This window comes from Ambystoma mexicanum, chromosome 2q (assembly GCF_040938575.1).
Source record: "Ambystoma mexicanum isolate Mex_15411 chromosome 2q, UKY_AmexF1_1, whole genome shotgun sequence".
In the NCBI taxonomy this organism is placed as follows: domain Eukaryota; kingdom Metazoa; phylum Chordata; class Amphibia; order Caudata; family Ambystomatidae; genus Ambystoma; species Ambystoma mexicanum.
This window is the reverse complement of record NC_090924.1, coordinates 629775057-629789098: the sequence shown is the minus strand read 5'-3', so window position 1 is coordinate 629789098 and position 14042 is coordinate 629775057. Positions and strand designations below refer to the sequence as shown.

General features: G+C 44.8%; 1 protein-coding gene across 2 annotated transcripts in view; it reads right to left on the bottom strand.

Moving 5' to 3' along the window:
- LOC138569646 (uncharacterized) overlaps window positions 1-14042 on the bottom strand; it is a 1436407-nt gene that overhangs the window by 167538 nt on the left and 1254827 nt on the right. The gene's annotated exons all lie outside the window — the stretch shown is intronic.

The following is a 14042-nucleotide window of genomic DNA, read 5'->3' as shown; positions in this document are numbered from 1 at the left end:
AAAGCACTATAAAATAAACCACATTTATTTTACTGACGTTTTCTTTATTTACAACAGTTTATATGCCTCGGGAGGGGTCATTATTGGTTGGAATAATGATCCTTCCCCAATTTATGACAGTCTGTGTTCCCTCAATAATGGCCCTTCGCTCCGTCAGAAAGGCAATATTACTGCACTTAGGCAATGAAAACATCCTTTGGGAGTGCCTTGCCTCAAAGACAGAGGCCTGAGTTGAATATGGCTACTTCAATGCAGAGACTAGCCTCTCAATTCAAGCATTGAACCCCAACCTTCTGTAAAATTCACTGGCTCCCTTTGCTGTTAGCAGTTAGGCACCAATTAATTATGTTGGCCCAAAATGCATTTCAGTGTTCTAGACAGTGGTATTGGCAAACTTAGTCAAATGTCTGAATAATACTGCTGAGATTCTCAGAGTATTATTTTTGTATAATTGCACATGCATTTATTGAACTGATAAAAAAAGGCACTTCCCAAAGCTAGGCTTTACTAACCTGAAGGAGAAGTTAATTACCAGTAACATTCTTTCTATGGATTCTTCTCCCACAGGTTCCTCATCTTGATAGTGATCCAGCGTTAGATGTTCGGAAACATTTTCATCAAGATGCTCAGTGCCACTCAATATCATTGTTGACTCCCCCTTGTATATAGCCGCGCCATTCCTCGACAATAGACATGACGTTGGATGTCGAATTAAAGGATGCACTATGCCCTCTTACCTCAGTTCCCCACTTTGTTCAGCCTGGGCTCACGCAGTGAGAGGGGACATGCAGTAGTGAGGAAAGGCATTGAAACAAACAACAACAGCAAACAACAAATGCTTGCTTTCCTTTTTCTTCCATATGTCAGCCTTTGAGGTGAACCAGAAGTAGAAGGGCCGTCTGACAACCGATTGCTGCATAGAGTAACTATGCTGGAGGAGAGTTGGATGTCAAACCAAAAAACTCTGGAGAACTGCCCTACCAAAGCATCGTAGCACTCTGGCCCCTCGGGCCAAGTCCAAGCTGTAATGCTTGGCAAACTTGTGTAGAGACCGCGTGATAACATTTCTCTAGCTGGCACTCCTCTCGGAAGAGGTAAGGAGGCCGCGACCCCTCGGCTCCCCTTGTAGAGTGGGCTCTGAGCCCTGCTGGAACCTCCTGACCTGCGGTCTGGTAAATGTATAGCACTATCCAGCGAGAGATAGTTTGCTTAGTAACTGCTCGCCGCAACCTGGATTGCGAAAATGCAATGAACCATTGCCTAATCTTTCTGAAAAAGCCTGTTCCAGCCAGGTAAAAACTCAGTGCCCTCTTGCGATCCCATCGGTGAGGCGTCTCCTCATCCTTTGAAAGATATGGTGGAGGGTAAAATGCTGGGAGATCGATGCTCTGGCCCAGATCAAATTCTGACACCATCTTTTGTAAAAACTTAGTGCACACTTTCAGGGATACTGTCTCTTTAAAAAAATGTCAGGAAAGGGGCTTTACTCTAGAGTGACTGTAATTTTCGGACCCTTCTAATGGATGTGATTGTCACTAAAAAAGCAGTATTCAATGTGACGAGTCTGATGGAAGCTGAATGCAAAGCTCAAACAAAGGCACCATTAGGAAGGTGAGAACCAAGTTCAAATCCCAATCATGGACCACAAAAGGTGATGGAGGAAAATAATTAACCTGGCTCTTCAAAAACTGTGCCATCGCTGGGATGGTAAAGAAGGAACCTTGCTCTGGTGTCCTTTTAAAAAGGGAAAGAGCTGCCAAATATCACTTTACCATGCCCACTAGTAGGCTTGATTTAGCAAAGGCCAACAAAAACTCCATCACCAAGGAGGTGGGACACGGCACAGGGTCCACTCCTTTCGCCTAGCACCAAGTCACAAACTTTCTCCACCTGCATGCATAACGAGATCTATTGGATGGTCTATATGCAGCTAACATCACCTCTAGCAACACTTCCTCAAAGTCCCAGTCCCTGTACCTCAGCCTCTCAAGAACCCAGCATGCAGGTTGAGAAGGCCCAGATTGGGGTGAAGCACATTGCCTCCTGACTTCAACAAGAGGTCCAGCCTCAGAGGAAGCTGGAGAGATGGGCATACGGCCAGTTCCAGGAGATCTGGGTACCACGTCCTCCTTGCCCAATCCAGGCCGATTAGGATCCTTTGAACCCTGAATCTCTACAACCTCCCGAGAACCCAAGGGATGACTGGTATCGGTCGGTACGAATATTGGAGGTCGAAGACCCACTCATCAAAAAAGTGTCCCACAATGGGAGAAATTCCCTCAAACAGAACTGCTTGCACTTGTCCTTCATTACATACAGGTCCACCGTCAGGGTGCCTCCTGGGTGAAGATCTCCGTAACGACCTCCGGGCATAGCTCATACTCATGGAAGACTGATCTCTGCATGCTCAGAGCATCTGCCAACCCATTCTCCAACCTTGCCAGATGAGCTGCAGAGGCTGAGATGTTGTTCTCTAGCATATACAACCATAGCAGCATGGCGAGTGTCCACATCTCCCTGCTTGTTGAGGTAGTGCACGTTCACTGTGTTGTCCGTTAGCACCAGGACATGTTTCCCCTGCAGAGAAGGTGCAAAAGCCGTCAGCGCTAGTCTGACTGCTGGAAGCTCCAGCAGATTGATGTGATAACTTTTCTCCTTCTGAGACTGCTGATCTGGAGAGAGCCGCAATGAGTTCCCCAGCCCTTCAGCAAGGCTCTGTGACTACCCTCTCCAGCCATGGCACCCAGTAAGGTTCTCCCCCCAACATGTTCATCCTGTTGTTACACTAGGTCAGGTCTTTCTCCACAGACCTCAGCACCTGGACAACATCGGACACCTTGCCGAAGTAGCACAACCACTGGCTCCTGAGAGCCGCTGAAGGGGATCTCATCCGAAAATACAGGATGCCATGAGGCCCAGCAAGTGCAGAAAAGATGATGCCGGGAGACTGCTGGAGCTCTGGAAGAGGCTGACTATGTGTGCCACATTGGTGACTCTCTCTTTGGGAGGAAAAGCATTTCCGTCCCGAGTGTCCAAGACTGCTATGATGTACTGGAGGTTTTGCACTGGTGCGGTCCGTGATTTCTGTAAGTTCAAGGAGAAACCCAAGTCATGAAGTAGTGGACAGGTGACCATGCTCAGATCAGTCAATCTTCCAAGTATGGTAACACAAAGATGCCAGCTCTCCTGAGGTGGGCCACTACTACTGCTATCAACTTTGTAAATACCCCAGGGACTGAGGTCAAGCTAAAAGGGATCACTTTGAATTGGTAATGCACATCCCCAATGACAAACTATAGGAACTGCCTGAGTCTGGAGAATTTCCCTCAGCGTCACCAGCTTTAATTTGTACTTTCTCAGGAACTTGCTCAAATCCTTGAGGTTCAGAATTGGATGGAGTCCTCCCCTTTCTTGTGAACCTGGAAGTATCGGGAGTACCAACCAAGCCTATTTCCTTAGCTAGCACTGCCTCTGCTACTTCCTTCCAAAGAAGGGACAGCAGGTGGAGGTCTGTCCGGAGATCTCTTCATAAATGGGGGGCAGTAACCCACTGAAGGACACTGGCATTGAAAGTAATTTCCACCTATTTGTCCAAGAACCTGGAGGCTCTCCCTCCAACCTACAAAGTATGTGTGGAGACCTGAAAGATGTTTCGTAGGCTCCGTCGACATCGGTGCTACAGCAGTAATCTACTGTTTTGGCCCTCCTCTACCTCTACCTGGCCGTGGGAACCTAGGTTGCCCTTGTTTGGCCTGGGGCGCTTGTGCCCTTCTGGGAATGGTGGAGTATCTCCTGTAACCCTGTCCTCAGCACCCAAAGGCAAACTCTGCCCTGGAGGCTGCTGCCGCACTGCTAATCCTGGTGACTTAGCTTTGAGTCCTTGAATTACTCTAGTGACTGATCGGCTTTGGGGCCAGAAAGATGCTTGCTGTCAAAGGCAAGGCCCAGCAGGTTCGGGGTGAAAAAAGGAGCCCCTCAAAGAAGCAGACCTGCACAAGACTGTTGAGGCACCTATCGAACGACCCATAAAGTCTGCCACATCCAAACCTGCTGATAGCACTTGACAGGCCATTTCTTTGCCATCAACCACTATTTCCAAGAAGCCATTCTTGACCTCTCCCTCTTGGAGGTAATTGGAGTCTTTTGAAATTGTGCTCCAGAGGATTAAGGAGAATTTAGCAAAGGCATCATAGGCCTTACAGCTTTAAGAGCCATGCTCCCCGAGGCAAAAACACTGTTCACCAAAGTGTTGACCTTCTTCGACTCCCTATCGATGGGGAGGTTCGATGTCGACGGCCTGAATGCAACCATCACAGCCTGCATCACCAACCCTTGAGGGTTCGGATGAGTCATCAAGAACGGAAGGTTGCTTCTTGTCGGCTTATATTTATTTGTGAGCTCTGTATCGACTACCAGCATCGAGCACAGAGTTTGCCATAAGGCCATGGCCAGATATGCTATGGCACCATTGAATGGCAAAGCCCGCTCAGTCTGCGGTCCGAGGTCGAGGATGTTGGTGAGGTTGTACTGCAACACAAGTTTCAACAGTGCACCGAGCCCCAAGGACTTGATTACCTGTATGCTTAGGGCCCTTTAGGAATTTGCATATATAATGGATGGGATCACACAGATTAATTCAGAGTCCAAATAACTGAACCAACTCAGGAAGATGGCAAAATACTGTTTTATTAACAATTATCTAAAACTGGGAGTTTACAACTAACATGAACAGATCTATGCTCAATTTCTCTCAGTGATCTTCACACAAATGATAGATTTATATCCGAAATCTGTCAGGGATGACGTCATACTTCGTGGCAATAATGAAAAAACTACTAAAGGTTGGGATTGGCTTAAGGAGAACATCTACGTATACTTTCTATTGGAACTAGGATTGTGATTGTGATTGGCTATCCACTATCAGGTGGACAACATATGACTACCTCTAAAACATGTAATCATCAGAAATATTAGATACACAGTTTCTCATTGGACCTAAAATTATAAGGTCCTTTGATATATGGACTACTATAATTGGTTGGCACGCTTGTGCCAGGTCTGGAACATTTGGTTCACTTAGCAGCACGTAAACTCAGACACAGGTGTAAACAGATGGGACATGACACTACCTCCCCGCCCAATTAGCCCAGCATCTCTCATCACCCATCCCTTCTGCCATGAAGATTGTCTTTGAACATGGCCTTGCAAAGTATCCTTGACTTTCAGAATACATGGGAGTCATGTTCTATGACTCCAAGTTTGAACTCTATTTTCATCCTTGGCTCAAATGACAGGAGACCATGATTTGGTCCATTTTGCAGGTTTTAAATGTTTTAAATTAATTAAACATGACACTCTTGGTGTTCTTTCCTTGCACCTTAACAAGGGATGATTCATCCTTCGCACGTTTGTTCATTTCCAGATAGCTGACCTTGGCTGCTTCAGTCTTGACTCCAGGCCAGACAGCCTCGTCTTGCAGCTCCCCGATTCTGCTTATCCTTGCTGTGACACAGCTTTCCCTTCTCGCTTCATGGGTCCTGGCTTACTAAATTCATGATACTGATGTCCAGCTTCATTATAATGGTGGCTTCACCTGCACTCTATTCACTATGTATAGCCAGCTTGTATGATGACTTAGGGCCTCATTACAACCCTGGCGGAATCGGTTTAACGGCACCGGTAAAGGTGCCGGCGCCGTTAAATCCATTCCGCCTCATTACGAGGTTCCCTCGTGGGACCCACTCTGGAAGTCTGGTCAGACCAGACCTACTTTGTGGGTGCCGCGAGGGGACCAGCATGCTAACAACGGGCCCGTTACCAACGGGCCCTTTGTTAGCATCATCCCCCTTCCCATTGAGCCCTATGTGGGCTCGAATGGGATTGGGGATGGCCCGGGTTCCCTGGATGGGGAAATACTGGGCCCTCCTAGGTCGGAATGGCCCGGTAATTCTACATTCAGGGAAACCGGACCCGAGTTTGGAGGCAGCCATGCCATTATTAAGGGCATGGCTACCTTCAAACTCGTAATGAGACCCTTGCATTTCAGCATCTGTACATTTATTGAACAGTTGATTTTCTGAGGCACCTTCTGCACATGTAATCTTCTTAGTATTTAAAAGTTCACTTAATTCTTTACTTGGTCACTAGTTTCTTTAGGATTTATACATATTCAATCAGTACCTCAGGACGTCGCACATACTCTTTGTTATGCCACTAGCTCCTTTTCTTTGCTTTCTCTCATATTCCTTCAGGGAGTTTCTCCTTTAGGTTGTCATCACTTCTGGGATATATTCGGTAGGGTTGTCTCAACGGGTATCTTCTTTGGAACACATGCTGCAGTATTGGCATAACTGCTGGTGTCACACATGGCACAATCTCAGGTCTCCAACATTTGGGAGGAAGAAGGGGGGGAAGGGTTTCCGGCAGAGGTATGCAGCTGCTCATCTACACCGTCTCAACTGCCTTGCGGTATTGTGTGGTCAGTTGCGCATATGGGTTTAACAGCTGGAAATCCACATCTGGAGATGTATCCAAACCACTGGGATCATGGAGACCCTCAGCCAGTTGAAGTAACCCAGCCTGGTCCACAATAAAATCATGCAATAGATCTGTGGGCGAACCCCCCCCCCCGCATCAGCTGGAACCCAGATGGTATTGGGCCGCCCTCCTTGTCAAAATTTGACTGCATCGAATCGAAGAACAGGGATTGAGTGTCCAGTACAAAGCTTCAATCTTGCAGAGCTTCCCCTGGTTGAGGGGCTTCTTAGCCTGAAAGGCTGCTGACAGTACCAGCACAGGAGGAGAAACTCCTCAGGGGAATCGCTCAAGGGCATTTCACCTGCCTTGGCTGCCTTTATGCTGGATGGAAAGGGTGCGGTTGAGCCGTATCGACCTGTGGCCTCGAAACTGAAGCCATACCAGCCAAGGCCTTTTCAAAAACATTCAATATTTTGTTTTTGAAGTCCTCCCATTCCTTCCTAGATGTACGTTTCAGTGGGCATGGCTTACACCTGTCATCCGATGAATCAGAATTGCATCTGCATTTCATTTTGTGTAACGACAATGAGGAGTGGTGAGATTTGCTACGGGAGTGCAAACCTTTTTTGAACTTTTCATGGTGACGTTCCTCTCCATGTTTCTCGGTAGTAGACTCTTCGTTTTTTTAAATGACTTTGCCGTTGATTTTCATGGTGGCCTGCCGAGCATCAGCTGTACTGAGTGTTCCTTCACTACCTATGAGTTCATCGCCAGACTTAGAACCACATTGCTCCGAATCATGGCCGACACCAAGTCACCACATACAGATAGTGTGTGGGTCCATGATGGACATTTTAGATTTTAAGTCCTTGCAGCATTTAAAACAGGCTGGTTTAGGCCCTGGCATCCTGACATAGGATCGAATTATTTCAAATGGAATAACAAGCACATTCTGTGTTGCATGCTGAGCGTGCAGAAAAAGGAGCTGACATAGTGCATCCTTTTATACGGTGTCCGACATCATGTCCATTGTGGAGGAATGGCCTGGCTGAATACGAGGGAGTCATTGAAGATGATATCGAGCAGCACTATGCAACGGGCAAAACACAATTCTGAACAGCTGACAATGGATAACTATCAATGGATAGGAATCTGTAGGAGAATACAGTCAATTGAATTGTGAAGTCTGCAAGCAGAGAATTTAGAAGAGAATGGTGGTATGGATGAAAACCTTGAGAGGAATATAATTAGGGTGAGAACTACTTTACTGTGAAAAAATGCTTTTTCCTCCATGGGTCATCACTATTAGATCAGACTGCCAAGCATTTCACATGTTTACAAGAAAGAGTCCAGCCACAACTTGTGGGTAAAGGCAACAACAACAGTTATTGAACTGATTGAAAACTCAATAGATTAGACTAAACACTATACTACCCCAATATACCAATATCTGACATTATAGAAATTGACCACAATGTCCAGTTTGAATCCAACAGATTTAAAATCACCTCTCAGACAACATACTACCACTGGTAAATACCCAATTCGGCATGATCTGGGGTGTCTAATATCGGCTCTGAAAGCCTACTGTGAACATTCGGGAGTTAGAACTTCCATTTTAGATATTTGATCCAGGAGGGGGTTGGCATATAGAGAAAGGTTTTGGTCAGAGAATCAAAAACTCGTTTCTCCAAGGTTTTAATGTTCAATAGTACTTGTTTATCCATACCTCCATATTCTCTTAATTGATTAAATGTATGTGAAGTGATTTAGGTTTCTCATTGATCAGATGTTAGGTGTCATCTGCTACCAGGTGGAAAGAAATGCCCATATGTATTTTTAAAGCTCAGACCTCCTGCACATAGTGATTCAACAGCTGAGGTGACAAGATTGATTATGAAGACAAAGAAAATAATGAACTACATTTTATTTTGTATAATGTTAGAGGCACATATATGATCGTGCCTGATGTATATGGCTGCCTTGAACATACAGAAATCCAGACAGATTTTTGGAATAGTCAAAGCAAACATACAGTTGTTGGTAGATTCTATGTGATGCCTCAGTATCAGACAGCGGGTACATGATGCACAAACAGAAAAATCATTAGTCAGCACCTCATCAAGAAGCAAGTGTAAACCAAGGGCAGTTTTCACTGCTATATTGTAAAAACACAAAGCATTAGAGGCATGGGTGAGGGGAATTCAGGGTTTGATCAGTGCAGCTTGCAACCCACAGATCAGTTAGCTGGTGGCGTCCCTGAAGCATAGAGCAAAAGCCAAGAGTATTGCTTCATGGAACGCAGGAGAGATGGAGTTGGAGCAGGTACACCCTTAGGCTATAGTTAATCTGTGCTCCTCACAGTAGTTAACTGCCTTGTGAGGCAGTAGAGGTATAGATCAGCCGAGCTGCAACTGCAGATCCGATTGCAGAGACAAGTGCACTTGCAATGGAATGGTGTGGCAGTGCACGAGCGACTAGGGAGCTGCATGGCAGAACTCATGCGAATAAGTGGCAGAGCAAAGAGGCATAAGCCTCTAGTTCCTTATTTCCTATCTACTTTTGTCCGACTCCTGGTATATGCTAACACACAGTCATCCATGTTAGATATAATGCTTACATTGTTTATACTGTAAAATTATAGGCCACCACCCTATTGTTAAGGTGAGTCAGACTCCCATAGGAACCTCAAAAAAATTAATTGCTAATAACCTTTGACTCGTGTGATGGATTTGGCTGACATTTTGAAGTCAATTAGGGACATGCGCCCGCCCCATTCCGTAAAAAAATAAAAAAAATAATTAAGAAAACAAACAAAAAAAGAAAACAAAGTTGCGGCCTAGTTCCCGTTCATTTTCCCATAAACATAAAAGGTACATGTTTGCCGGAGTGCACAGCCCAAATCGCTGGACGGATTTGGACCAAATCACTGGACGGATTTGGACTGGGTCCCAGGCATCTTGGGCAAAAATGTTGACTTGAGGCCCTATTGTGGTTTGGGGTTATACCATGCATTCATTTTTGAAATATTTGATAGAGAAGGGGGTGCCTCCTTCTCCAAAATAGGTAGCTATATCTCAGGTAAATTGCCAAAACTGGCTCTTTTTAGAACTGAAAAAGCCATCTTTGTTTTTGCTCGATGCGAGAGATAGCCGTGGATATAGCAGAGGGTATCGGAAAATGAAACGCAAGAAAAAAGTTATTTTCAGTTAAAAAATATATATTTTTACAGCTACCGTGACTAGGTCTTACATCCATGCAGTAAGTTAGACTAACCCTGCTTAGCTTAAAAGGAAAGAAGGGGCCAGCCCCCTCAGTACATGATGCTTAATAAATAAGCCCAACTTACAAGACCCCTTAGTGTAACATGGCCTGAGGGGGCTGGCCCTTTCTTCTCTTTGAAGCTAAGCAGGCTCAGCCCTGTTTACTGTATGGATGGGAGACAGTCCACAGTCCCAGTTACTGTGTGCCTTCTTAGTTTTAAATGTCTCATAACACACTAAGAAAACACACAGCATTTTATTTGCCTTTTGCTGAATTGCATTCTGGTATTTGTAGTCTCCCAGTCAAGATGGTGAGAATAATGCCACAATTGTACACTTTTTACCTTCCAAAGTTCTATAAGGATTTATATATTTGAGTGACACTATGGCATGCATACTTTTCAAGCTAGTCTTATATTGCAGAGTATTGTTGAAAGCCAGACATGGGGGTGAGGAGGGGAAATGATAAAAGGGCAAGTAAATCACACATTGTTCCCCATGATGTGGCAAGAGAGTTTGCAATCCTGGACAATGGTGCAGTTATTTGTCCCTGATTGTGGCTGCATTTCAGGACACAATTAAAGGACAGGTGTGGGTGAACAGCGTAACTAACTTTTTTTCAGAGGGCGGACGCAACCCCTTGAGTTTTTTCTGAGGTTGGCAGGCTTGCTCAAGTATTTAGCTACCAGGATTGTACTCAGGTTGTCATGTTCCCAGTACAAACGCTTACTGACAAGACCTCAAGCACTCGTTTCGTATTGGGAGTTGGTTTTCCTGGGAATATTTCACTACAGATTGCTGTGTTTGAAAGATGAGCATCTTTTATACTTCCTTCCTCAGGTTATTTTTCTGATGTTCATTATTTTTTTTAAAGTCCAATGATATTCTAACGGGAAGGTCGATTGAACTACATTTGTATATTTCACTTTAAGATGTATGTTCACTTACTGTGAGTATATTCATGGGTGCCAGCTTTTGATTTTCCCTATGGGGGCAAAGGTACCTGGGGATATATTATTCTTGCAGCTGGTCATTATTTTCCCTTTTCCATGCTGGTCAAATGCGGTTAGTTGGGGTTGTGCAATGTATCACAACAGTCACCAAGAGACCGGCTATAAAACAAGGGGCTTGTAGCACTCTGCTTAACTAAAGTGTGTGATCCTTGGCAAATAATTTAATCTCAAAATCTTGCAATCTATTATACAAAACAATACCACTGTCAAAACAGGTCAAACTCAGTTTATGATTGATGAACTGTTAGGATCAGCCTTCCTTTTATGGTTTCACCTTCTGAATGCTGTATGTATGTGGTGATGTCATTTGTGGAATGTTTGAGGTATCTTGGAGTGTTTGTGTATGAATGGGTTCTAACCCAGGCAGTTGATCTAAGGAAGCCTGGGTGGTGGGAGCCAGTGGGTTTCTGTCATGATTTCCTCCTATCTCCTTATGGACTTGATGAGACCTGATTTGTACCTGTAACTGAAGGACCTGAATAAAACAACCATTAAGCATACCTGCAACTGTATCCTGTTTATATCAGTATGACCCAGACCGGGTCATAACAATTGGCGGCGTTCCTGTTTATATCACTATGACCCAGACCGGGTCATAACATGAACATCTTTGAGCAATGGGTGGCAAGTGTTTTAAAATATAGAGTGGCCGTGCCCATCTGCTATGGCCAAAGTCTGGTTGTGTTCGAAAATGGATAGTGGGCACGTCCGAAGGCCATGGCTAGTGGTGTGGTACTGTTTTAAAATGGAAAGTGGGCACGACCAAAGCCCATGCCCACTAGTGGTCTGGTACTGTTCTAAAATACACAGTGGGTACATCCATAGGCCATGGCAACTGGCCATGTGGGGAAAAAATCTATGGAATAACACCCTTGAAATTCAAGGAAAAAACGTGAGTTCCATGGATGTTAAGGTGGGAACTTAACGCAACAAAACCCCTGAAATTCAGCTGAAGCCACCTTAACTTCTATGTAGTACCTATACTTGCTGTGTTTATTCTCTCGGGTGCCTCCCTATTCCCAAGGGTACATAATATCTTTTTTATATTTGTCCACTGTAACATCAGATGGTAAATATAAGGAATGTAATTTACCTCCAGATATCGCTGCCCCAATGTCTCCTGATGGGGCGAGTAGTGTACACCTGCAGCCAATAGGGCTCCGTGTCTACTTGGACCAGTAGCTGTACATGCGCAGAGTAGATGTTTAAATGGCATTCGTCCTGCAGAGCCTACATGTTCGATTCATTTTGGGCATAGCTATGCTAGACCCAATCTTATCCAGGGTATCCACAATAATACATTGTAGTCTTAAATCCTCCATCCGAATGTATGAGTTAGGGAATTCTGTGTGGTATAACCCTGAGGCAGGCACCGTCAGTTGTTCGTTAATGTAATCCTTACTAATAATTTTTGCAGCTAAATTGACCCATGTCTGCTCACGATCATGTTCCAGTAGAAGAGACTTCAACTTGTGTTTGTATATTTCTCGTCTGGGCACGGTGAGGATTGTGCCCAATTTCACGTCCCACCTGGCACCAATCTTCCCAAGTTATAGCACAAGTGGCCTATTAGTTCAAATTCTTCACTTTGGTTGTTGCTGCAGTTAGGGCCATGCACCTGGGGCGAATAATTTAGGAAGTTACAGTCTTATAATACATAGCCTGTTGCATTGTTATTGCCATAGTAGCCTGGTGTAAATTGAATTCACAGAGCAGAAATGCCACAGAAGTGCATGCTGGTAGATGACCTAATGCAGTAACTCTCCAGCCTTTTTAGTTCTTTGTCTCTTTTCCAGCCCCAGACTATGCACCCACACATGAGCTTGGGTAAGAGCTTCATTTTATGTATCACACTTAGGGTGGCTACAGAGAAGCCGAATGCTGAGCTGCAAATCTTTTATTTCTAGCTCTGTGTGTTCAACATGTGCTCGCCAATTGTGTAGGCTGTCGATAGTAACTCCCATATATTTATATTCATCTACCTATTCAAGCCAGCTCCCCTGTAATGTCTACTAGTACTTTCTTTTTTTCTTCCATTTTGTAGCCTGGAAAGCAGTAATCATGCCATAGCTGTTGTGCCCAGTTTGGGAGGATACAAAGCTTTAGTGGCCAGTCTAAGTGAGAGATCCACCATGTATATGTTGAAGAGGAGCAGTGCCAAGACACAGCCCTACTTCAGCCCAGTTGTTGTTTTGATGGAAGCGGTTAGGTTGCCGTTAATGTTAGTTCTTACCCTTACTGACGTGTGAGATTATAATGGCCAAATTATATTAAGCAAATAGTGTAGGATGCACCAATCGTCCAATTTCGTCCAAAGTATTGCCCCTTTCACGGTATCAAACTTGGCACTAAAGTCCACAAAAACTGCGTATACTGTTTGTTTGTGCAGGCTCCAAGGACTCTCTACTATCGTGGTGAGTACCATCATGTTGTCTGTAGCGGCACAATGCTTATGGGAGCTCAGTTGGTTAAAGGGGAGGATTTGATGCTGCTCTGTCCATTCCGCAAGTCCGGCCAACAAGACCATGGTGAAGATTTGGTGTGACCAGGATTGCCAATATGCGATAGCTGTTGGGTTCAAAATGTGGTCCTCGTTTATACACGGGACATCAATACGTTTGGTCCAAGTGGTTGGGAGACAACCTGTGTCACCAATAGTTTTTCATCTTTTTAAATCTCATGACTGACTCAAGAAAATATTTTCCCCCAGGTACTTTCGATGAACAATTGAGGCAGCGCAATGTTTGTGAGAGATGCGTTGAGCTTTTATTCATTTTCAGGGGTGAACATATAAAGCAATATGGGAAAATCGTCCGGGGCTGTCAAATGCGAGAAGGCGTCTATAAAGACGACTGGCTGCAATGCACTTCCCCCAGTGACAGGTGAGACAGGCGCAGGTAAAACAGATGCAGGGGCTGCAGCATTCCCACCTGCATCACTTTGTGAATCAGGGATGTGCTGGAGGGTTAGCAGGCAATGCCGCAGCATGCCACATGCCTACAGATTCGGTAGGTACACGCAGGCAGATTCACTTTTTTGATTCCCTTTACCATGATGCTGTGAGTTTAATTGTATTCGCATTTACAATTGAAACATGGTAATGAACTGGCCTCAGCAAATCAGCAGTCGGGGTCTGAACACTATCGGAGTTGAATATGTGGTTCAGTTAAGGCAAGGGTCTGCAAACTGGGGCTCTCAAGATGATTCGGACTATGACACCCATGAACCATCTAATTGCATTTGCTGGCTATGGCCGATGGCAGTTATGATGTGATATGGCATTTACACA